Source organism: Phyllobates terribilis, unplaced genomic scaffold, assembly GCF_046119375.1.
Source record: "Phyllobates terribilis strain yellow unplaced genomic scaffold, ASM4611937v1 Scaffold_1__5_contigs__length_1240528914, whole genome shotgun sequence".
NCBI lineage: Eukaryota > Metazoa > Chordata > Amphibia > Anura > Dendrobatidae > Phyllobates > Phyllobates terribilis.
In genome coordinates, this window is record NW_027362761.1 from 624,939,570 (window position 1) to 624,957,116 (window position 17,547).

General features: G+C 50.9%; 1 pseudogene; it reads right to left on the reverse strand.

Annotated features, from left to right (window-relative positions):
• The window catches only part of LOC141154480 (uncharacterized), a 31,527-nt pseudogene extending 14,555 nt beyond the window's left edge, over positions 1–16,972 (reverse strand).
• Between the last annotated feature and the right edge of the window lie 575 nt (positions 16,973–17,547).

Sequence of the window (17,547 nt, forward strand, 5' to 3'; positions counted from 1 at the left end):
TCGAAAATCCTCTGTGTCCACCAGGCGGAAAGGCAGCATTTCTGTAGCCAAGAGCTTGCAGATGGTGAAATTCAACCTCTTAGCTTTCTCATGGCTAGGAGGAAATGGTCTTTTACTTGTCCACATCTGAGGGACCGAGGGCTGGCTATTGTGCTTAGACGGGGTTGATAAGGGTGTCCCCGGCAAACTGCCGGTCTGTGAGGAAGATGCAGGCGGACATGTTAGGTTGCCTTGATCCAAAGGTGGTGCTATCGATGTCGGACAGCGCTCAACACCAGCTGGTGTTACCACCTCCAAAGAAAATGATGACCTGCCAATCACGCTGGCTGTTGCGGGTAAAGAGGTGGCAGGTCTGCGCCCCAAAACAGGTGTGACTGCTGTCCCCCCAGTCACAGAGGATGAAGAGGCCGCGGATGCACAAGATATGGCAGACGGTGGATGGCCCGGCTGGCTAGGCCGCATTGTAGCACACTGAGCTTCCCACTGCAACTTATGCTTCATGTCCATGTGCCGGTTCATGCATGAAGTACTCAAACTATGTATTCTTTGGCCTCTAGTTAGCTTTTGCTGACAAATGTTACAGATAACACGAGTTGGGTCATCTTTATCGATCTGAAAAAATGCCCAGGCTATGCAAGGCTTAGCACCCATGCGACCTGAAGAGCCACCACGACTTGTGGTGAGAGGCAGAGTTGTGTTTGAGAATGCGGTTGTTGACGTGCTTCCAGTACTACGTCTCTGTCCAGGAAGGCGCAACCTGTCCTCGTCGTCACTAGCATCTTCCTCCACCTCCTCTGCTGACCTCATCTCTTGGCTGACTGTGGGTTGACAGTAAGTGGGATCTCCAACCTCATTATCATCACCCTGTGCGTTATCACATCCGTCGTCCTCAGAGCCAACCTGTTCCTGCCCTGACAAAAAACTAAAGTTGTCGCTCCAATCAGGTATTTGAGTCTCATCATCGTCTTCCTCGTTGTCTCCACCAACAGGAGTTACAGTTTGGGAATGAGGGTCTACATTATGGTCAGAACCTTCTGCGTCTGGTCCTGGATCCGACTCATAAAGATTCTGGGCATCAGTGCAGATCATTTCCTCGTCTGGATTCACAGAAGCGCTGGAGTCGACCTCTGTTTCCCAGGCTATAGTATGAGTAAACAGCTCTGCAGACTCAACCATCTGTTCTACTTCATACTCAGACGGGCAGCTGGAGATTTGGGAGCTGTGAGGAAGCAAGTGCGATTGGGGTGACACCTTTGAGGACTGGAGTATTTGTGATGTTGAAGTTGATGTGGAGGAGAGCCCACTTAAAGGAGCACTTGATATCCGTTGAAGCACCTGCTGTTTTTGTGCCTCATCTGGAATTTGTAGCGATTGGCGTGGCCGTAAGAAAGGGATCTTATCACATTGTCCGCTAAAAGAAGTAGACATTTTAGTTTGGCTGGAAGATGGTCTTTCTTCTGCAGATGTTACTGTTGCTTTAACACCTACTCCACGGACACAACCTTTTTTCCCCTTCCCAACACGCCTATTCCCCTTTCCACCAGCAGCAGGCCTTTTTCCACTCATTTTGGTGGTTAACTAATTCACAACTCTGGAGTTGTTTGCACAAAAAAACAATGGATGGTAACCGAGCAGAGCTGAGTGGCCAAACTGTGGTATTAGGCCAAAACTATTGGCTGGGTTAGATGCAGAAAAAAATTATATTCAATTTGCAACCTGATGGAGGTCAGTATAGATGGACTAATAGACCAAGTCCCACACACCGCTAGAAGCCCAAATATTTTTTCAGAGCTAGATGCAGAAATTTTTTTTATTCAATTTGCAACCTGATGGAGGTCAGTATAGATGGACTAATAGAGAAAGTCTCACACACTGCTAGAAGCCCAAATATTTTTTCAGAGGTAGATGCAGAAAAAAATTATATTCAGTTTGCAACCTGATGGAGGTCAGTATAGATGGACTAATAGAACAAGTCCCACACACAGCTAGAAGGCCAAATATTTTTTCAGAGCTAGATGCAGATATAAATTATTTTTAATTTGCAACCTGATGGAGGTCAGTATAGATGGACTAATAGAACAAGTCCCACACACTGCTAGAAGCCCAAATATTTTTTCAGAGGTAGATGCAGAAAAAAATTATATTCAGTTTGCAACCTGATGGAGGTCAGTATAGATGGACTAATAGAACAAGTCCCACACACCGCTAGAAGCCCAAATATTTTTTCAGAGCTAGATGCAGAAATTTTTTTTATTCAATTTGCAACCTGATGGAGGTCAGTATAGATGGACTAATAGAGAAAGTCTCACACACTGCTAGAAGGCCAAATATTTTTTCAGAGCTAGATGCAGAAAAAAATTATATTCAGTTTGCAACCTGATGGAGGTCAGTATAGATGGACTAATAGAATGATGCTATGCCCAAAAGATTTTACTTCACTAGGTGCAGTAAAAAAATTGGTATTCTATACACAGGTGGTATATCTTGCAACACAGATAGGCTACTCCACTGACTAACACACTCTGCAATAGGCCAAAAAGGATTAGCTTTGCTAGATTCAGCCAAATGCTGTGAAAAAAACTTGCACAGCACTGGCACAGACCTGCCTGGCAAAAACTGATAGGAACTGATGTAACCTAGTCCTGAAAAGGACTCCAATTACAATTAGTCTTTACTCCCACAACCTATCTATTTAAGAGCACAGACCTGCCTGATAAAAGTCGTAGGAAATGCTGTTGTAGCACCCTGAGGATTCGGCTGCTACAGGGGTATTGCACCTCAATCCAGAGGTGTGATATTCCACTCCCGGGTAAGGATGGAGTGTGGATCTGAGCTCGGTAGGCTGCATGCACTACACACATCCCATTTCCGGGGAACAGGCCGACGGTACTCCCACTTAGAAATGTGCAGGTACGACCGAGTCTGTTCCTGGCTGGAGTGGGAGGGGGGTGGTACATCCCAAGTAGTGTAGGGGCAGATAGGGGGAGCAGCCTGGGTAAAGATAGGAGCTCATTGGGTGCTGGTCACCTGAGCTCACACATAGAGGGTGTATATAAGGTGGGCACCAACTAAGATCAGGGTCAGATGCAGAGGATCAGATGCAGAGAGTCAGTCAGCTGCAGAGAACAAGTCAGGAGCAGAGGAGAGAAGAAAGACAAAGACCCAGAGTGAGAGAGGAGAAAAGAGAGAGACCCAGAGCACAGAAGAGAAGGACTCTGAGATCCCAACTCAAAGCACCGGGTGAAGAGTCGGCATCAGGGTACCGGAACCCAAGCTGGTGGGGGTAAAAACATTCCCCAGCCAGAGACCGGAGACCGTGGGCAGCGTCTGCCACGGTCACCCATCACATCCACCCCGAAGGCACACCACATGAAGGGTCAGGGAACCCAGGGCCAAGGGTGTCCCAACAGAAGGCCCGAGGGAGCTGGACCTAGGTGGATTACTGGTGGGGACGGCCAGAGAACGGGACAGAAAGAGAGCTCAGGGCCACGCTCCGGACTTGTTTGGGGGTTGGCTGGATCCAGGACCTGGTGGACGCAGCACGGCTCGGGTGGTCACTAGCAGCTGGAGTGACCAGTACAACATCTGCAGTAAGTAAACACCCTTAACTGCACAACCCGACTCTGTCTTCACTGCCGTCTGCACTACACCACCACAACCCCCATCCTCTGCGCCTGTCCCCTCTGAGGCTATACCCCTCCCGTTGGGGGTTATCCCACCAAGCTGCGCACCCACCATCAGCCTCAGCGGACCCTGCAGCAGCGGCGGCCACAGTGACCGCATCACAACGGGTGGCGTAGTCGACACAAAAGAACTCTTAACAACATCTGTAGGACTGCCACATAACACTGAGCTTGACGCCCTGGGCACGGGGCCGGGTCACAGCCGCTCGGAGACTACAACCCCCCATCTGATCCGGTGCCGGGTATTCCCCTCAAAAAGGAATATGTCCCAGGGGGCGCGTCAACTTTGGCGTAGTCGGCAGGATTACGTGCCCGCAACACCCGGGTACTGCGTGCCTGAAGAAAAGTGCAAGTTTACCTCAGAAAGAAGTCTCCCGCCGGTTCCGGAGGGTCCACGCCATCGGACTCCATCACCAGTCGTGTCCCGCCGATTGTCCGCCATTTCCAGCTTGTTCCCGCCATCTGCAGAGTTTCCCGCCACTGGGCGACACTTCCCGCCAAAACCGCAGATTTCCCGCCTTGGAAGAGCAGCGGACGCCATTATGGGCGTGCCAAAGGAGGGCAAGAGGCCACCTCCCATCGTGGGCCAGGACAGAAAATGGCGCCAAAAGTGGAAACCGCCCCCACCAACAGAGACTGTGATGCTGGAGGTGTCTGTCAGCGTGAAAGAACAGCCCCTGGAGCTGACAGTCACCGAGTTGCCCTGGGACCGCCCTCGAAGTGGGAGGAGACGAAAGAAGAGAACAAAGATGGGTGCCGCCTGGAGCAGTCTGGAGCGAGCGCACCCGGAGGCAGGAAGCCTGGAGAGGAGCAGCAGAAAAGCTCACCCGGAGATGTCCAGAGAGCAGAGCAGCACCGGCCCGCTGGCCAGGAGCCTGCTGGAAGAAGAGCAGAGCAGCACCGACCCGTTGGTCAGGAGCCTGCTGGACACCACGACCCCACTAGGCCTAGTGGAGGTCCTTGCACAGCTCCCCCGAGACCGGGAGTGTGCGCAGACTGCCCTGGAGGGCCTCGCACGGAGGATGGCCCGGGTACAGCGCGAGATATTGGCGGAATGGAGCCGGGAGATGGCCCAGCAAGCTGAAACCAAGACGCAAGCTGAAACCAAGACCCGGAGCACGCCAGCCGAGATGAGGAAGGAGACCGCCTCTGAGGATGGCGCGGGAGGACCCAAGGCCGGAGACGGCGCCGAGAAGGGAGCCGAACGCATGGAGGCAGGTAAAGGGGACGCCTATACCCCAAGCCGTGACACCGCTTACCTGCCCCAGCTCCCCGTCGCAGAGCCTGAAAGTTCCCCTGCTGTGCCCGAAAACGCCATGTCACCGACGCAGACTAGGCCCCAACCGGAAGCCGCCGCCGCGACCCCTGTGACGTCACACGCCTCGACCCGGGGCGTGACAAAGCAGGAAATACCACCAGCCTGGTCGCAAGGCCTAGTACCCCCGGGCGCCGAATCACCAACAGCGCCCCCTACCTCCGCGGAGCCTCCGGCCTGGCCGCAAGGCCAGGTAGCCCAGGGCGCCGCCGTCCTAACGGTGCCCTTCACCTTCCAGGTGCCCCAGGCCTGGCCGCAAGGCCTGGGCAACCCGGGCGCCACCACCACCGCGCCCGCGCCCGTAAAACCAAGGGTGCCACACCTGGGGGAGGACTTGTTCAGCCAGCTCACATGGCCGGACGGGCGGCCCTTCATCTGGCCCGAAGAATACCATGAGCTGGAACGGCAGCAGAGACTAAGACCCCTGGATGAACCCCTGATTCCGGCTCCGAAGCCCGTAATAAGGATCTCGCCCCCGCTAGCGGAAGCACAGTTTGAGTGGGACCCCACCGGAGAAGATCTAATGGGGTTCACTCAGGAAACTAGGGCAGCTGCAGCAGAGCGTGCGGAGTGCTGCCGCCAACAGCTTGAGGAGTTTGCGAGGGAGCGGAGAGAGAGGCGGGTCCGGGAACAACAGGCCCAAATAAGGAGCGCCGAGCAAAAGAGCCGGACCAGGAGGGACCCCCGTGCAGCGCACAGTCCCCGTACCACCGGGACTGTAATCAAGTTCAACCAGCAGCATGGGTGGGGCTTCATTAGAGACAACAACACCCCCGGCGACGTCTTTGTCACGCGCAGAGACGTGGAGTCCCATCTGCCGGAGGGGCACAGAGGTCGTGACCTCTACATCGGAGACGAGGTCACCTTCACCCGGCACAAGTGTGCCAAAGGACCTTACGCCCTCCACGTACACCGCCTGACGGAGGAGGAGTTGCGGTGCGAGGAGAAGGAGCAAGAGGACCCGGACGGGTCTGAAGTAACAACCAGCTGTAAGCAAAGAGCAGGAGGAAGACGCCGTTGAGTGCGGCAGAGCAAGTGATGTAAATAGTTACCCGACCGGGTACCAAAGAAACTGTTGATACATATATATATAGTCCCCGTTGGGACCAGCTGAGTGAACTGTTTACCCGTTAACCCCTTAATCCCACAGGCTGAGGACTGTGAGCAGCCATTCCCTTCCCTCTACCTGGCCGAGGACTGAGAGCGGCCAACTTCCCCTGTATATAGTTGCGCTTCCTAAAGCGCCCCCTACCGGTTTTATAGGAAAACCAGTTTTTCTAAGAGACTGTCGCACTTTTCCCGGACACACGTTGCACAGTGTCCGGAGGAGGAACCTGAAACAAGAGACGACGAGAATGTTTATATGAAAAGTTTTATATATATAATGTTTTATATGTTTTATTATGTTTATATGGAAAAAAAAAATTTTTGTATGTTTTGGTGTTTTTGTCTTACAGCCCGAGGACGTGCTGTGATTTACCAGGGGGGAATGTAGCACCCTGAGGATTCGGCTGCTACAGGGGTATTGCACCTCAATCCAGAGGTGTGATATTCCACTCCCGGGTAAGGATGGAGTGTGGATCTGAGCTCGGTAGGCTGCATGCACTACACACATCCCATTTCCGGGGAACAGGCCGACGGTACTCCCACTTAGAAATGTGCAGGTACGACCGAGTCTGTTCCTGGCTGGAGTGGGAGGGGGGTGGTACATCCCAAGTAGTGTAGGGGCAGATAGGGGGAGCAGCCTGGGTAAAGATAGGAGCTCATTGGGTGCTGGTCACCTGAGCTCACACATAGAGGGTGTATATAAGGTGGGCACCAACTAAGATCAGGGTCAGATGCAGAGGATCAGATGCAGAGAGTCAGTCAGCTGCAGAGAACAAGTCAGGAGCAGAGGAGAGAAGAAAGACAAAGACCCAGAGTGAGAGAGGAGAAAAGAGAGAGACCCAGAGCACAGAAGAGAAGGACTCTGAGATCCCAACTCAAAGCACCGGGTGAAGAGTCGGCATCAGGGTACCGGAACCCAAGCTGGTGGGGGTAAAAACATTCCCCAGCCAGAGACCGGAGACCGTGGGCAGCGTCTGCCACGGTCACCCATCACATCCACCCCGAAGGCACACCACATGAAGGGTCAGGGAACCCAGGGCCAAGGGTGTCCCAACAGAAGGCCCGAGGGAGCTGGACCTAGGTGGATTACTGGTGGGGACGGCCAGAGAACGGGACAGAAAGAGAGCTCAGGGCCACGCTCCGGACTTGTTTGGGGGTTGGCTGGATCCAGGACCTGGTGGACGCAGCACGGCTCGGGTGGTCACTAGCAGCTGGAGTGACCAGTACAACATCTGCAGTAAGTAAACACCCTTAACTGCACAACCCGACTCTGTCTTCACTGCCGTCTGCACTACACCACCACAACCCCCATCCTCTGCGCCTGTCCCCTCTGAGGCTATACCCCTCCCGTTGGGGGTTATCCCACCAAGCTGCGCACCCACCATCAGCCTCAGCGGACCCTGCAGCAGCGGCGGCCACAGTGACCGCATCACAACGGGTGGCGTAGTCGACACAAAAGAACTCTTAACAACATCTGTAGGACTGCCACATAACACTGAGCTTGACGCCCTGGGCACGGGGCCGGGTCACAGCCGCTCGGAGACTACAACCCCCCATCTGATCCGGTGCCGGGTATTCCCCTCAAAAAGGAATATGTCCCAGGGGGCGCGTCACTGTAACCTAGTCCTTAAAAGGACTGCAATCACAACTATTCCCTACTCCCAAGCTATCTGTAGATTTGTGCGAAAATTGGCTTGAAATTAACAAGGTATAGCGCACATAGCAACAGCGGTGCCGTCTAACACGCAGCTGCAGCAGTGAGAAAATGGTGGCGACGGGGAAAATGGCTTGGTCTTATAGGGCAAGGACATGTGACATACACTGCCAATGACACATGCCCTTGCTTGTGTGAAAAAAAGCACTTCGCTCCGTGTGTGCACTGCTGATAGGCTGACAGATTGCACCTCCCCACTGTAAATGCGGGAAAGAGAAAAAAAAATGGAGATCTTCATTATTCCTGCAGAGATCCATCCCCTGCCCCTCCCCCCGCCCCGCTGTACACTCAAACTGCGTATTAACATTAATTTTCATCATTACTGAGAAAAAATCCAGTTATGATTTTGGTGCACGAACAGTTATCAAACATAACCTCGAACAGCCGAATTTTTCTCAAATCGTTCGTGTTCGCCGAACGGCTCGAACACCGCCCAAAACAGCTCGAATTTGAGATTGGCGAACAGTTCGAGTCGAACAACGCTCATCTCTACTCTTGTTCCCCAGCCTGCAGAAGCAGCTACCCGCACTGAATCCATAAAGGTTGACCATGTTTGGCAGGCAAAGCAGAGGCCGGAACTCAGTCACGAAATTTAATTGCAGTCCCGCTGCAGTTGTTTGGGTCCCCCTGACGGTCTTTGTCCTGTGAAGGTTGGAGAATCCCAAGACATTAGGCCTGTAGGAGAAGCTTCCCTGGGCATTGGTGTTTCCTCTCCACAGATGACCATGACTGTCTCCGTGGCAAGTGAAAGCCTCGGATTAACTGGAAGTTTCGGGCTTAAAGCCTTGAAGAGTCGGTGTCTGATTCCTGTCCAAAATCTCCAGAAGCCAGTTTGGGCATTGTCTGTAGAAGGACGAGCCCTACTCAGAAACAGTCAAAATATGTCTGTACAAATTAAGCTCCAGATTGGAGCATTACACTTGAAGAAGCTTACATTCCAGCTGACTGGTTTACCCACAAGTCGTCCAGAGCTGAGAGATCTAGTGCCCGCTCAGGTCTGGAGACCTTGCATGGTGTATCGTGGGGGACTGTTAAGGTACAAGGGGTGTTCAGTCCCCATATCTTCAGGACAGTCAGCAATGTCTTCTTCTTCTTCACCAGATCTGCTAGTCGCTGACTCGCTGTGCACTGAAGTCTCCGAATGAAGAGAAGCGGAGGCAATGTCCCACACAGTCTCGACGATTGTACCAATGATCTGGTTTCAGGTACCGTCCCGCCTCACAGACATGTCATCTCTGAAAACAGTTTGAGGATGGTCCCAAAGCATGGACCCTCCATCTTTAATAAATCTGGCCTTGCGTCCATCAAGGCGGTGGATACCACCAAGTCTCTGCACCCCTCCAACCAGGCGGAGGACCTCCAGTTGCCTCCTGAACCCTCCGGGGTGCTACCTGATAACAAATGGACAGAGACTTTCCTACACCCTGTACCTGATACCTCGCTCACTTCGTCCAGTGAGCTTGACCAAGTGTACCCCGAAGAAGTGGTTACCCCCGAGTCTCTGCACCCCTCCAACCAGGCGGAGGACCTCCAGTTGTCTCCTGAACCCTCTGGGGTGCTACCTGATAACAAATGGACAGAAACTTTCTTACACCCTGTACCTGGTACTTCACCCACTTCATCCGTTGCTGAGGATGGCTTCATGGGAGGAAGCATCCTAGTTACCAAGATGATGAGACCAGTTTTGTTTCCTCTAGTGGACAGAAGAGGCAATCCTCTTGAAGAGAAGGACTGGCCTCCCAATTCTCTGCGGAACACTCTTGCAGGCTTGAAAAAGAGGGGGCGTAAGGGGGGGGTACTGTAACATACCTGGTGGCGGGCTTGCATAGAGCACCATCTCTCACTATGCAAGATCGCAAACTTGATTATCAGTCCAGTCTGCTAGCCTGGCTTCTTTCCATGCTGTCTGTTTGTCTCTGTTCTGACTGCTTAGGGCGGCGGCCCGGTTACTTCCTGCTTCTTGTAGCTGCTGTGGGCACACCCCTAATGCGTCCTCAGCCTATTGCTGTCAGTCACTGGATATTTAAACCAGCTTCATTTGGAAGCTGATGCCTGAGCAACTTTAACATTCAGTGTGCTTCTAGACCCTGAATGTGCCAGGTCCCGTTCTGTTTTTCCCTGCTTGTCTGCCTTCCTGGAGGCTGTATTTCCAGGCCTGTCTGAACACACTCCTAGCCTGTTCGGTGCTGCCTCTGGGGGCCGTATACCCAGGCTCGTTCCTGTATTTCGCTGCAGTAACAGTTCCTGTCTGAACTGTCTCCTAACCTGTTACTTGTTTTGTCTCTATGTCCGTTTCCTCCTTTTTTATGCAGTGTCTGAACCAGCACTTGGCTTTACCTAGGCTCGTTCCTGTATTTCGTTGCAGTACAGTTCTTGTCTGAACTGTCTCCTGGCCTCTTACCTGTTTTGTCTCTGTGTCCGTTTCCTCTCTTTTTCTGCAGAGTCTGAACCTGCACCTAACTCCTACTCGTTGTCGCTGTACTTCTGTTTGTGAGTTTGGAGTCCACTCGCTACTTCTTTGCAAGTACCTTCTGTGTTTCTGGTTCTGCTTTTCCCTTCCAGTCTGTTCCGTGTGAACAGAGCCCTTTCCCCTCTGCTTTGTCTTTGCTCACCGCTTTGGCGGTTTATCTCTGTTCTGCCTTACTTACTGCTCTTGCGGTTTCTGCGCGCTCTGCCCAGCCTTGTCCACCGCACTTGCGGTTTCGCTTTGCTCAGCCCTGTCCACCGCACTTGTGGTTTCGCTCTACTCAGCCCTGTCCACCGCACCTGCGGTTTCGCTTTACTCTGCTTGATTACCGCATCTGCGGCTCTGAACCCGTCTCCTAGTCTGTACTGGACCCTACCCAGCCTGTGCTCTAACCTGCCTGTTCCTGTATTCCCCGGTGTGGGGTAACCTTTCCTCTTTGCCGTCGGCCACACTCAGGGCCCTCACTAGGCTTCAACTCGTGCTGTAGGCCTTAGCTCGCCTAAGCACAGCAGCCTGCGTGCTGCTTCTTCACTGATCTCCTAGCGTCAGCACACTCCGACTACCTAATTCCACCCTCCAGTATTTATACCCCTAGCAGGGCTCCCTCTGGTGGTCTGAGGAGGTAGGGTGGAGGTGTGTGAATGTGTGAGGGCCTCTTGTGGAGAAATCAATCCATGCACCCTACTGGGTTTTGTGGCACCCGTGAGCAGCAGGGCGCCACACCACCCGTGCGCCCGAATCTACCAGAAGTGGAAGGATCAGGCCGCACAGGGGACCGGCCCCTAAAATAGCAGAGTTTTTCAAGTCTCAGCTAGATAACCGGAGGGTGCAGCATTTCAGGTGCTGCAGCCAGTAGCCACATCTAATCGCCAAAAAGGAGGCCATAGAGGACCCAGGGGACAGAGAAGACGTTGCCCCACAAGGTCCACGGTCACTGGCTTGGGACACCGGGTGTGAGGCGTAGGGCAGGAGGGTGAGAGCCAGCGCAGGAAGTCGACCAGAAAAGGCACGCAGAACGGGGTTCCGCTAGGTGCTCTGGAGTTACCTGAGGGTTTGCTGAACCCCTCCCTGAGTAAACACAGGACAACGTGGAAGGTTATACACCGGTAACTGTAACCGGGAGTCTTTGCAAACTGTGAGTAAAACCCTGAAGACTGCATCCCACTGTCTCTGTGAATAATTGCTGCGTCATAACCTGCCTGCACCACACTGCAACAGTGACATCTATTACATCCCCACTACAATGCCCTGGAGCTGAGCTCTACCTGTGGAGAGCTGAACCAACTCTGCTGCTCCAGAGGACCTGCTCCGCAGCGGCGGCTCCCTTTAGCCGCATACCACAGGTGGCGTCACGAACATTGTATAAAAACTATAAATTTTTATATAATTTTATATGATTTTTTTATTTTTCATCTGCTTGCTGTCCCTTTGCTGAGATGAGAAGCACCTGCACACTGGCACATGAAGGGTGCTCAGGGCCCATGATTAACTAATTAGTTTGTCAAACAATCAGTGTGATCCTTCCCTATAAATGTTTTTCTTGTGTCTATACCCCTGTACCACCTCATGAAGATAGTTTGGATATCGAAACGCGTTATGGAGAGGGCGTATTAAATGTTTCAGCCCTAAATACTCTCAGTGATCAATTCAGCGCTCCACAGACCGCTCTTTCTTCTTTCCATGTATCCCTATTCCCTCCCTGAGGGCTGGCGGCAGGAGCAGCTGTTGACCACTTTTTATTTGTCCATATAACTCCCCATCCAACTTCTTTGGGGACCTGCAGCGCCAGAGCTACCTTCCCTAACCTAAAAGGACTTGCGGTAATCCGCCTCCAGCCTCCAGTCACGTGGTCCGCGACCAGGAAGGCGGAAGTAGCGGTGGCAGACGGTGGTCCGCTACATGTGGTGAGAGAATCAGCCTGCAGCGTGCGGTGAGAGCACCCATCTCCCAGGCTCAAATCAATCACCGGGGTTGTGCAGGGGAGCACAACTCTACCAGGCGGGTGGCCCTTCGGCCGTTCTCATTTCAAATTATTCCTCTGATCCTTCACACAGCTGGCATTTTCTCTTTTCTTCTTTCAAGAGAGACTCTTCAGCACAACAGCCAGGACACATGGCTCCATCAAGAGGAATACAGATCTGCTCCATTGACTATCACTGAACTCTCAGAGATGTTATGAGGAGATCCAGGTTGGGACAATAAGGTCACCTGGCCACACACCTCACTGCTCTATTCCCGGTGGAGCAGTGGAAGGATAAGGACTGAGTAACTTGCACCATCTTGGGTATTTGCTGGGCCTGTTCTATGTGTTTATTGCCCGCTTAGTGGTTCAGTAAAGTATTGCAACGCTGTTTTACCCGCACCCTGTGCTGTCTGAGTAGTATTACGCCCACGGAGGACCCCGGGTCTTCACAGAGGGGGTATTTTATCAGTATACTTTGAGAAGAGAGGATTGCAGTACGACACCTTTTGAAGTATAATGTTACTCTCCAACTTCAGCAACATAATCAAATAAACCCCCTCAAATTAGATGGACCCTCTCACACCTTCAGTCACCGGGACTGTCCAGCTGTGGTGCCCCACAATGACATCTGGCAGCAAACATGCCCAGAGTTGAGGGGGACGCAAATCCCTGGTGCTGATTTACATGCAGCCCTCCCACTGAAGTCTGGGGGCCACTGCCGACTGCACTGGTCACACATAACTGAGGCCGGCCATGGCTGCTGGGAACTATCGGGAAGCCCGCGCGGCCCTACCTGACATCATGAGCCCACTCTCTGGCAGATGCAATCTTCAGCAGGGTGTGAATTGGCACAAGACACTTTTTTTTCCTCCTATCAAACTGCAGATTGTTCAATGGATCAGAACCTGTTAGAACATTTCCTCTAGTAAGCCGGTTACTGGTGGGCCGCTGCTCGTGAGCCGGTGCTCTTAGCCCATGGTTCACACTATATTCCTCTGCACCCCTGGTACTAGCTGCAGTTTTCTGCTCAGTATAAAGACTTCAAGGTTTCTTATAACCTTCACTCTAATAACCTTATGCCATCGTCCTGACTCTTTGTTTTCACTGGAAAGCTTCCCTATAAATCTCACCCTGGCCTTTACCTTCCTTCATGGTGTAATCTCAGCGGTTCCTCAGAATTTCGGAAATTCACCTATATCAATAATAGATTTCTGTAGAAGTGAACCCTGAACACAATGGTCCTTCTCTTCCGATAGTTGAGTGCTAGCGATGACAGCAACACCGATCCCCTGTAACCCGCTTCTGAAAAACTGCCAAAATGTGCAGAATAATTACTCATCTGCCGGAGGAGCAGGAACCCTGATTGTTCTGTATACACCAGAGACACAACTGGAGCTCCTGGGTCACAGTATACAGTCTGTACAGACCCCACTTACCATGAGGCATTTCTAATACTGAGGTCTTCTGATGTGGTGAGGACCTCAGCCCGGAGGTGACTGCCCCCTCTGTACCCTGTTACCTGCGCCCCTGATGCACCCGGCTGAGGTCTTACACCTCGATGGTGCCGATACCCAGAGTCATCGCCAGATCCTGGTCACAGTATAAAGTCTGTACAGACCCCACTTACCATGAGGCATTTATAATACTGGGGTCTTCTGATGTGGTGAGGACCTCAGCCCGGAGGTGACTGCCCCCTCTGTACCCTGTTACCTGCACCCCTGATACACCCGGCTGAGGTCTTACACCTCGATGGTGCCGATACCCGGAGTCATCGCCAGATCCTGGTCACAGTATAAAGTCTGTACAGACCCCACTTACCATGAGGCATTTATAATACTGGGGTCTTCTGATGTGGTGAGGACCTCAGCCCGGAGGTGACTGCCCCCTCTGTACCCTGTTACCTGCGCCCCTGATGCGCCCAGCTGAGGTCTTACACCTCGATGGTGCCGATACCTGGAGTCATCGCCAGATCCTGGGTCATAGATGTATTGTAATGTGGCGGTGCCGGACTAGTGAGCGGTGAATACAGGTGGTGGTGATTACACTGCTCCGTTATCATCACTGTGGATTATGTCACATTCAATGTCCCTCGTCCCCTGTCTGCAGTAGAAGACGCCATCATGCTTCATAATAAGAAAGATGGAAATATTCAAGATTTCCCTATCATTAAAAATTATACCTTTATGTATATTATTAAAGGGAATAGACTTGGTAATCCCTATCCAACATACAATTATATATATATATTTATCTATGTGGTGACCAAATGATGTCCAATTAATACCGCACTCAGAAAACAGGACTAAAAAGAGGATCAGGCAGGGGGTGTCCTAACATTTTCCCCTACAGAAAAGCCCTGCCTGACTGCGGAGGTTGGCACCCTGGATAAAGCACACAAGTTATGGCACCTCCGCTTACCCTCGTCTGATCCTAGCTGACCCTACGTAGTCCTGACTAAAGTAAGTCCCCAAAGGCCGTGAACCTGAGAAAAGAAGACCGAGCATCCAACAATATGGAGCCAAAGTCTGGTCCTGCCCAATATATAGTCATATTTATACAGGGTTGTCCAAAAGTAGGTGGCCAGAAAATAATAACATTTATTTTGATTTATATATAAAATTATATTTAGTAACACAAGCATAACATTGACAATTACATTTTATTCTGAACAATAATACAAAAGCCCTTAAATCTTATCACCGCAGGGGCTCACACTGTTTTCCATTACAATTTCCTCAGCTTTGAAGTCGCCTCTTTCGCTTCGACAAACTTTTTTGCACAAGTCTCTTTGGGTAATAATTTCTTGAAATGCATCTCTTATGGAATTTTTCAAATCACTGCCACTTTTTGGTTTTCGACTATAAACTTTGTCCTTGAGTACTCCCCAAAAGAAAAAATCCATTGGGGTCAAGTCTGGTGAACATGCCGGCCAATCAACTGGGCCTCTTCGGCCAATCCATTTATTAGGAAATGTTGCATCGAGATCCTCGTGGACCACTCTCGAATAATGTGGAGGGGCCCCATCTTGTTGGAAATAAAGGTCATGTGAATTAGGCTGTTGCTGTAACTGGGGAACTACTTGATTCATTAGAATTTCGAGATACTTATCTCCTGTGACTGTTCCATCAAAAAATATTGGTCCTAAAACACCAAAACTTGAAATACCACCCCAAACATTGACATCATTTAGTTGTTGCTCTAATGTTAAATGCATGTTCTCATTATACCAGTAAATACTTACTCAGCTTTTTGGCTAAGATCAAGTGTAGTATCTTTCGAAAAGGTGGCTTAGGCCATCGGCCGCCCTAGTAGATTGGGCGCTTGTTAGTACGTCAGGTGGCTTATATAGCCTTCTGGTGGAAAGCATGGCCCCCCAGGATCGACGCTATTGGGCCGGGGAAGATCGAAAGCCCGAAGTGTGAAGTGCACCAGGAGGCAACACAGACAACAAGATATGTACAGGAGGGACTCGGAATACAATCTGAACACGTGCCCATAAAGAGATAGAACAGACCAATGAATTCATGGGAAAAGGCCTCAAGCTGCGGACTGTGGAAAGGTCCAAAGCAAAGAAGGTGGTAGGACTTGTCTGTAAAAGAATATTTACTCACTTCAGGAAACTGACCTCATCCCTTACTAGATCCATATGTAAAGGTTCATATAAAAAGTCACATACAGTTATTTACAACAACTACTCGAACAGAAAAAGAAGCAAAGAATTTGTATCTGTTGCAAGAAGTAAAGATGGCGCTAACACTTTAGGATTTATGATGACAGTGACGACAGAGCTTTTCTTAATTATGCCAGACATAATTTCTGATGGCCAAGAGCAGTATACCTTTATTTTTATGTTGACTTTTTAACCTGTGTTCTGCTTTGATTGCTCAACACAGACTATTGTTTGTATAAACCTGAATGCTGATCACTTGAGTTGATATTTGGTAATTGATGAATGGCTGTTATTTACATCTTATATCAGCTCTTACAATGTATCGTCTGCCATACAGGGACTCTGAAAGGATGTTTGCTAAGATATACTAAATACCATTGTAGGGTGTTTCCCAGCCAACATTGGGGGATGAGCTGTGGATATTCGAGCATTGTGAATTAATATCATGGTCCCTGACTCTTCACCTGTGAATGATGACTTGAAAGTACAAATTATCAAACATTTTGCAAAAAGCCTTTGAAACAGATTCTTTAAAATCCTTGCAAGACTGCAAACTTATGTGCCAGAAAATTATTCCTGCTTCATTACAGCTTTTGAGAGACGCAACACTGGATTTTAAAAACTTCACCCACACAGCCTGGTGCCCAGTGCCCACACAGAGGCTGTTTTACAATGACACACACAAAGCATGACACTGTCCCTCAATGGAGCCGCATCTTGTCCCTACGCTAGTCAGAGCAGAATGGTGGCAACACAAAGGAGCCGATGGTTAAGCTTCACCTTCCCAAGTTAGGAGCGAGAATTTTTAAAAACAGTGAGACTCCTAGAGTGGTAAAACCGATGCAGTATGTGGAAGGCCTGACAAAAATGAGAAGGAGGCACTGCGATGCACCCTGAAAGAGATGTAGAGGAGTGCTTCTGAAAAATTATATTTACCATTTGGAAGTAGTAAGACAACTACACTGGTTGTCAGGAATGTAAGCTCCATACCTGAGGGGGCCGCTCATGTTTCTGGGCGGGCTCCAGCTCTACGGCGGGTCTCCCGTTGCCCATCACTGGCCATGAGGGATGGGGTGTCACCTTCTAGGGAACTCGCTTAGTTTGGATATTCTCGGATACGCTCCTAGCATCACTTGGAGCCGGGATGTTGCTGCTCCCCACAATTATGCTGTGTGGGGTCCCCTGGTGTTAGCTGCTGCCAGCAGATACCAGGGAGGGGGGCAGTCAGATAGCGGGATGATGGGAGGTTCCCTGCAATCTTTTCTACCCTCCTCCGGTGTCTCTCTGGTCTGGGTATTGGGCGTTGCCCCAGCGTGGTCAGATGACTGCTGGGAGGCAGATATAAACCTACCAGTCCTCCTTTTGTTGCTGATTATTTCAGTTCTGGTGGGTGGTTACGGTCAGTGGTTCTGTGCTTCTGAGGTGGTTCATGCTTTGGTGCCTGTGCTAGTTTTATCATTGTTCACCTTAGTTTATGCTATTGCACTACAGTTTTGGTGTAGTTACCCTGACTGCTGTCTGCTTGTCCGGTCACCAGCCGCCCTGCTGCCCTCCGCCTGGGAGGGGCTCTGCTGAAGTTCCCCCTTGCCAGCATCGGGAGGCGGATGAAGACTATACCCGGCCCTCAA